This window comes from Triticum dicoccoides, chromosome 7B (genome assembly GCF_002162155.2).
Source record: "Triticum dicoccoides isolate Atlit2015 ecotype Zavitan chromosome 7B, WEW_v2.0, whole genome shotgun sequence".
NCBI lineage: Eukaryota > Viridiplantae > Streptophyta > Magnoliopsida > Poales > Poaceae > Triticum > Triticum dicoccoides.
Window position 1 is genome coordinate 756,339,042 of NC_041393.1, and position 8,813 is coordinate 756,347,854.

An 8,813-nucleotide genomic window follows, 5' to 3' on the forward strand; every position below is an offset into this window, starting at 1 on the left:
GGGGTGGTTAAGGAGGAGCTTACTCATGATGAGCAGCCAGGCATGCAAGTAATAACTGGATTTGTGGCTGTCGTCCGTGCATTGCCGAGACAGAGCTTGGGGTAGGCTGTCTCCCTCTCATCACAAATCTCCATCAACCTGGGGTGGGCGGTTGCAAAGAAATCATCAAAGCCGCGTGTTCGATAGACGGCAGAGGCTGCGGCGTTGAAACATGATTGCGGCGTCAAATGGAAAGGGCCGGGCACCCGCCTGACTTACTTGAGCACGTGCTTGGTTCAGTTCATGGCGACGGCAAGGCGGAGCGGACAGGAGATGAGAGATATGTGGCGTCGGATGACGATGGGACAAGGGGACTAGCGCTCGCTCTGCTCGCTACAGATAGCAGTAATCCAGTCCATCATCATTACACACAAAAAAATGGTGTAAACCGAAATGGCCATGGGGGGAGCTGCTTACCGAGGAGATGGTCACGTTGACCTTGCTTCTCAACTCCATCAACGCCGGATCCGCGCTACTCTCCTGGCGCATCAGGTCGTCCGTCGAGGAGGAATAACACCCTTCGCTCGCTAGATCTATGGTGCGACTGTCGTCGCATGGATTCGAGCGATTCGGTGAGAGGCGTGGTCGTCGGTTTTGCCGCCTGATACGTCTCCAACGTATCTATAATTTTTGATTGTTACATGCTATTATATTACCCCTTTTTGGATGTTTATGGGCTTTATTTTACACTTTTATATCATTTTTGGGACTAACCTACTAACCGGAGGCCCAGCCCATATTGTTGTTTTATTGCCTGTTTCAGTATTTCGAAGAAAAGGAATATCAAACAGAGGCGAAACGGAATGAAACCTTCGGCATCGTGATTGGAAGAATATCATCTTGGAGACTTGGAGATCAAGTCAAGAGACCCTCAAGGAGCCCAGGAGATAGGAGATAGCGTGGCCCCATGTCTCGTGGACCCCTCGAGCACCTCCCGACCGACTTCTTTCGCCTATATATACCTATGTACCCTAAAAACATCAGAAATCAAGATAGATCGGGAGTTCTGCCGCCGCAAGCCTCTGTAGCCACCAAAAACCTCTCGGGAGCCCGTTCCGGCACCCTGCCGGAGGGGAATCCATCACCGGTGGCCATCTTCATCATCCCGGCGCTCTCCATGACGAGGAAGGAGTAGTTCACCCTCGAGGCTGAGGGTATGTACCAGTAGCTATGTGTTTGATCTCTCTCTCTCTCTCGTGTTCTCTTTCGTGTTCCCTCTACGGCATGATCTTGATGTATCCCGAGCTCTGCTATTGTAGTTGGATCTTATGATGTTTCTCCCCCTCTACTCTCTTGTGATGAATTGAGTTTCCCCTTTGAAGTTATCTTAATAGATTGAGTCTTTTATGAGAACACTTGATGTATGTCTTGCCGTGTTTATTTGTGGTGACAATGGCATATCATGTGCCACTTGATGTATGTTTTGGTGACCAACTTGCGGGTTCCGTCCATGAACCTATGCATAGGGGTTGGCACACATTCTTGACTCTCCGGTAGAAACTTTGGGGCACTCTTTGAAGTACTTTGTGTTGGTTGAATAGATGAATCTGAGTTTGTGTGACGCATATCGTATAATCATGCCCACGGATACTTGAGGTGACAATGGAGTATCTAGGTGACATTAGGGTTTTGGTTGATTTGTGTCTTAAGGTGTTATTCTAGTACGAACTCTTTAATAGATCGATCCGAAAGAATAACTTTGAGGTGGTTTCGTACCCTACCATAATCTCTATATTTGTTCTTCGCTATTAGTGGCTTTGGAGTGACTCTTTGTTGCATGTTGAGGGATTGTTATATGATCTATCTATGTTATTATTGTTGAGAGAACTTGCACTAGTGAAAGTATGAACCATATGCCTTGTTTCCTATCATTGCAATACCGTTTACGCTCACTTTTGTCATTAGTTACCTTGCTATTTTTATAATTTCAGATTACAAAAACCTTTATCTACCATCCATATTGCACTTGTATCACCATCTCTTCGCCGAACTAGTGCACCTATACAATTTACAATTGTATTGGGTGTGTTGGGGACACAAGAGACTCTTTGTTATTTGGTTGCAGGGTTGTTTAAGAGAGACCATCTTCATCCTACGCCTCCTACGGATTGATAAACCTTAGGTCATCCACTTGAGGGAAATTTGCTACTGTCCTACAAACCTGTGCACTTGCAGGCCCAACAACGTCTACAAGAAGAAGGTTGTGTAGTAGACATCAAGCTCTTTTCTGGCGCCGTTGCCGGGGAGGTGAGTGCTTGAAGGTATATCTTTAGATCTTGCAATCGAATCTTTTTGTTTCTTGTTTTATCACTAGTTTAGTTTATAAAAGAAAACTACAAAAAAATGGAGTTAAGTTTGTCTCTTACGCTTCGTCTTTTTATTATCTTTCGTGAGTATGATGGAAAGGAAAATTGTGCTCAATTGCTAGAAGAAGAAATCTATAGAATGTTTGATACTAAATCTTTGTATGATGAGCATGATTGCAATGTTGTTAGTATGAATTCCTTGAATATCCATGATGCTAATAATATGCAAAGCCACAAGCTTGGGGAAGCTATGTTTGATTAATATGATATATTTTGTCCCCCAAGCTTTGATGAGAAAATTTATTTTGATGATAGCATGCCTCCTACCTATGATGATTATATTGATGAAAGTGGGTTTGGAAGAGTGTCAACTTTAGGAAGTAGTGATCCCACTATTTTGGAGGATGTTGAATTTTATTGTGATGAATACGAAAGTGGATTTGGAAGAGTGTCAACTTTATTTAGTGATTCCACTATCTTGGGAGAGGTTTCAATCGATTATGATGAGAACGAAGTTGCTACTTATGATGATTATTGTGATGAAACTTCTGCTATAAAATGTAGTGATGATTATATTTACAAATCTTGTCATGATTATGATTATCCTTTTTCTGAACATTACTCTTTTAATGTGGAAACAATTTTTAGTGTTCAAGTCTCTTATGATACTCCCACTATTCTGAATAAGAAGAATTTTGCTTATGTGGAGAGTAGTAAATTCTCTATGCAAGTAGATCATGAAAAGAATGCTTTAGGTGCTGGTTATATTATTGAATTCATTCATGATGCTACTGAAAATTATTATGAGGGAGGAATATATGCTTGTAGGAATTGCAATAATGTCAAGTTTCCTCTCTATGTGCTTCAAGTTTTGAACTTATGCTTGTTTTACCTTCCTATGCTTGTTGATTATTGTTCCCATAAGTTGTTTACTCACAAAATCCCTATGCATAGGAAGTGGGTTAGACTTAAATGTGCTAGTCATACGCTTCATGATGCTCCCATTATGTTTCAATTATTATCTTTTATGTGAGCATCATTGTCATCATCATGCCTAGCTAGAAAGGCATTAAAGAAAAGTGCTTGTTGGGAGACTACCCAATATCTATCCTTACTGTTTTTGTGTCTCCACATAATTATGCTACTGTACTAATCATGTTTTATATCCTTTGTTTCAATAAAGTGCCAAGTAAGACCTTTAGGATAGCTTACGGTGATAGTTGTGTTGATCCTGCTGAGAATCAGAAACTTTTGCACCCAGTAAATTAGTTTTTTTACTTCACATAAACCTGCTTCTGATCTGATTCTTTTTGCTATGGATTTGCACACAAATTACTTAGGTCTTCCTAATTTGGTAGGATTTTTGGAGTTCCAGAAGTATACGTTTGATACAGATTACTACAGACTGTTCTGTTTTTGACAGATTCTGTTTTTCGTGTGTTGTTTGCTTATTTTGATGAATCTATGAGTAGTATCGGAGGGTATGAACCACAGATAAGTTAGAATACAGTATATATTACACCAATATGAATTTAGAATGAGTTCATTTCAGTACCTAAGTGGTGGTTTTATTTTCTTATACTAACGGAGCTTACAAGTTTTCTGTTGAGTTTTGTGTTGTGAAGTTTTCAAGTTTTGGGTAAAGATTCGATGGACTATGGACTAAGGACAACCAAGAGCCTAAGCTTGGGGATGCCCCGGAAGGCAACCCCTCTTTCGTCTTCGTTCATCGGTAACTTTACTTGGAGCTATATTTTTATTCACCACATGATATGTGTTTTTCTTGGAGCGTCATTTTCTTTTGTTAGTATTTGCTTTCTGTTATTTAGATTAATGTTTTGCATCTTTAGTTTCAATAAAAAAAGTCAAGGACAGCCTTTGACATGCTTATTTTGCTAGTATACATGTTGCTGTTTGAAAACAGAAAGTTTACCGTTGTTGCAAAAATTCTCTAGAAAAGTCAGAGAATGATATAATGTTGAAACTTTTTGCATAATGAGCTCTGATAAATTTACTACAGTGGGAATTTTGGTTCGTAATTTTTGGAGTTAGGGAAGTATTGATACTATTGTATTCTTTACAGACTGTACTGTTTTGACAGATTGCTGTTATGTTTGCGTTGTTTGCATATGTTTGCTTGTTTAATGATTCTATTTGAGGATAGGAGTATTAAATATGCAGAGGCATTTAGTATGCAATGTTGAATAATAATTTTAGTGATTTGTTACAGTAGAAAATGATAAGGTTTTGCATTGGTTTATACTAACCTATCTCACGAGTTCTTGTTGAGTTTGGTGTGAATGAAGCTTTTGATAAAAAGAGAAACCATGATATGAGAGGTATTAAGGAGACACAAAAGTTCAAGCTTGGGGATGCCCAAGGCACCCCAAGATATTATTCCAAGAAGTCTCAAGCATCTAAGCTTGGGGATGCCCCGTTAGGCATCCCACCTTTCTTCTTCAACAACTATCGGTTAGTATCGGTTGAGCCTAAGTTTTTGCTTCTTCACATGAGTTGTGCTATCCTTGCAATGTCATTTTATTTTGTTTTGCTTGCTGTTTGAAAACAATACCAAGATCTGAAATTCTTTATTGTTAGAGAGCTTCACATAGTTGCACAATTATTCGACTACTCATTGATCTTCACTTATATCTTTCGGAGTAGTTTGTCATTTGCTCTAGTGCATCACTTATATCTTTTAGAGCACGGTGGTGTCTTAATTTTGAAGAAATTGCTAGTCTCTCATGCTTCACTTATATCTTTTTTAGAGTCTTTTAGAACAGCATGGTATTTGCTATGGTTATAAAGTTGGTCCTAGAATGATGAGCATCCAAGTTGGGTATAATAAAAACTATCATAGAAAGTGAATTGGATGCTATGATCAATTTGATGCTTGTTAATTGTTTTGAGATATGGAGGTAGTGATATTAAAGTCATGCTAGTTGAGGTGATTATGAAAAATACTTGTGTTAAGGGTTGTGATTCACGTAGCATGCACGTATGGTGAACCGCTTTGTGATGAAGTTGGAGCACAATTTTATTTATTGAGTGTCTTCCTTATGAGTGGCGATCGGGGACGAGCGATGGTCTTTTCCTACCAATCTATCCCCCTAGGAGCATGCGCGTAGTGCTTTGGTTTTTGATGACTTCTAGATTTTTGCAACAAGTATATGAGTTTCTTTGACTAATGTTGAGTCCATGGATTATACGCACTCTCATCCTTCCACCATTGCTAGCCTCTCTTGTACCGCACAACTTTCACCGGTACCATACACCCACCATATACCTTCCTCAAAACTGCCACCATACCTACCTACTATGGCATTTCCATAGCCATTCCGAGATATATTGCCATGCAACTTTCCACCGTTCCGTTCATATGACACGCATTACTTTTGTCATATTGCTCTTTGCATGATCATGTAGTTGACATCGTATTTGTGGCAAGGCCACCTTCATAATCTTCATACATGTCGCTCTTGATTCATTGCATATCCCGGTACACCGCCGGAGGCATTCATATAGAGTCATATCTTGTTCTAGCTTTGAGTTGTAAATCCATAAAAGTGTGATGAACTTCATTATTAGAGCATTGTCCTAGTGAGGAAAGGATGACGAAGACTATGATTCCCCCACAAGTCGGGATGAGACTTCGGACTTTACAAAAAAAGAGAAAAAAAAAGAGAAAGGCCAAAAAGAAAAAAGAAAAGCCAAAGAAAAAAAAGAAAAAAAGAAAAAAAGAAGAAAAAAATGAAATGAGAGAAAAAGAGAGAAGGGACAATGCTACTATCTCTTTTTCCACACTTGTGCTTCAAAGTAGCACCATAATCTTCATGATAGAGAGTCTCCTATGTTGTCACTTTCATATACTAGTGAGAATTTTTTATTATAGAACTTGGCTTGTATATTCCAATGATGGGCTTCCTCAAAAGTGCCCTAGGTCTCCGTGAGCAAGCAAGTTGGATGCACACCCACTTAGTTTCTTTTGTTGAGCTTTCATATATTTATAGCTCTAGTGGATCCATTGCATGGCAATCCCTACTCACTCACATTGATATCTATTAATGGGCATCTCCATAGCCCGTTGATACGCCTAGTTGATGTGAGACTATCTTCTCCTTTTTGTCTTCTCCACAACCACCATTCTATTCCACTTATAGTGCTATGTCCATGGCTCACGCTCATGTATTGCGTGAAAGTTGAAAGAGTTTGAGAATATTAAAGTATGAAACAATTGCTTGGCTTGTCATGGGGGTTGTGCATGATTAAATACTTTGTGTGATGAAGATAGAGAAACAGCCAGACTATATGATTTTGTAGGGATAACTTTCTTTAGCCATGTTATTTTGAGAAGACATGATTACTTTGATTAGTATGCTTGAAGTATCACCATTTTCATGTTAATATGAACTTTTATTTTGTATCATTTGGATCTGAACATTCATGCCACAATAAAGAAAATTACATTGAGAATCATGCTAGGTAGCATTCCACATCAAAAATTCTATTTTTATCATTTACCTACTCGAGGACGAGCAGGAATTAAGCTTGGGGATGCTTGATACGTCTCTAACGTATCTATAATTTTTTATTGTTCCATGCTATTATATTACCCCTTTTTGGATGTTTATGGGCTTTATTTTACACTTTTATATCATTTTTTGGACTAACCTACTAACCGGAGGCCCAGCCCATATTGCTGTTTTATTGCCTGTTTCAATATTTCGAAGAAAAGGAATATCAAACGGAGTCCAAACGGAATGAAACCTTCGGCATCATGATTTTTTGGAAGAATATCATCCTGGAGGCTTGGAGATCAAGTTAGAAGACCCTCGAGGAGCCTAGGAGATAGCCCCCCCCCCTACAGGGCGCGTCCCCCTATCCCGTGGACCCCTCGAGCACCTCCCGACCGACTTCTTTTGTCTATATATACCTACGTACCCTAAAAACATCAGAAATCAAGATAGATCGGGAGTTCCGCCGCCGCAAGCCTATAGCCACCAAAAACCTCTCGGGAGCCCGTTCCAGCACCCTGCCGGACAGGCAATCCATCACCGGTGGCCATCTTCATCATCCCAGCGGTCTCCATGACAAGGAGGGAGTAGTTCACCCTCGAGGCTGAGGGTATGTACCAGTAGCTATGTGTTTGATCTCTCTCTCTCTCTCTCTCTCTCTCTCGTGTTCTCTCTCGTGTTCCCTCTATGGCATGATCTTGATATGTCCCGAGCTCTGCTATTGTAGTTGGATCTTATGATGTTTCTCCCCCTCTACTCTCTTGTGATGAATTGAGTTTCCCTTTTGAAGTTATCTTATCGGATTGAGTCTTTTATGAGAACACTTGATGTATGTCTTGTCGTGTTTATTTGTGGTGACAATGGGATATCATGTGCCACTTGATGTATGTTTTGATGACCAACTTGTGGGTTCCGCCCATGAACCTATGCATAGGGGTTGGCACACATTCTTGACTCTCCGGTAGAAACTTTGGCGCACTCTTTGAAGTACTTTGTGTTGGTTGAATAGACGAATCTGAGTTTGTGTGATGCATATCGTATAACCATGCCCACGGATACTTGAGGTGACAATGGAGTATCTAGGTGACATTAGGGTTTTGGTTGATTTGTGTCTTAAGGTGTTATTCTAGTACGAACTCTTTAATAGATCGATCCGAAAGAATAACTTTGAGGTGGTTTCGTACCCTACCATAATCTCTACGTTTGTTCTCTGCTATTAGTGGCTTTGGAGTGACTCTTTGTTGCATGTTGAGGGATTGTTATATGATCTATCTATGTTATTATTGTTGAGAGAACTTGCACTAGTGAAAGTATGAACCCTATGCCTTGTTTGCTATCATTGCAATACCGTTTACGCTCACTTTTATCATTAGTTACCTTGCTGTTTTGATAATTTCAGATTACAAAAACCTTTACCTACCATCCATATTGCACTTGTATCACCATCTCTTCGCCGAACTAGTGCACCTATACAATTTACCATTGTATTGGGTGTGTTGGGGACACAAGAGAATCTTTGTTATTTGGTTGCAGGGTTGTTTAAGAGAGACCATCTTCATCCTACGCCTCCTACGGATTGATAAACCTTAGGTCATCCACTTGAGAGAAATTTGCTACTGTCCTACAAACCTGTGCACTTGCAGGCCCGGCAACGTCTATAAGAAGAAGATTGTGTAGTAGACATCACCGCCGTGTGGCCAAGAGCACAGACAGTACAGTGGGTGAGGGGAAGGAGAGTGGAGAGGATGCCGCCGCTGTTGGGTCAAGAGCGGCAGGAGTGGAGTGAGGTAGGGGAAGGAGAGTGGTTAGGTGTTTGTGTGACAGATCCGTCGGTGGTCGAAGTTGTGCGGCAGCCGGTTGGCCGATGCAGGCGGCGTTGCTGCGGGGGAGGGGAGAAGTCGAGGGTTGGGATGCGGCGGGGGAGGGGAGAAGTGGATAGGAAAGTAGTTGTTGA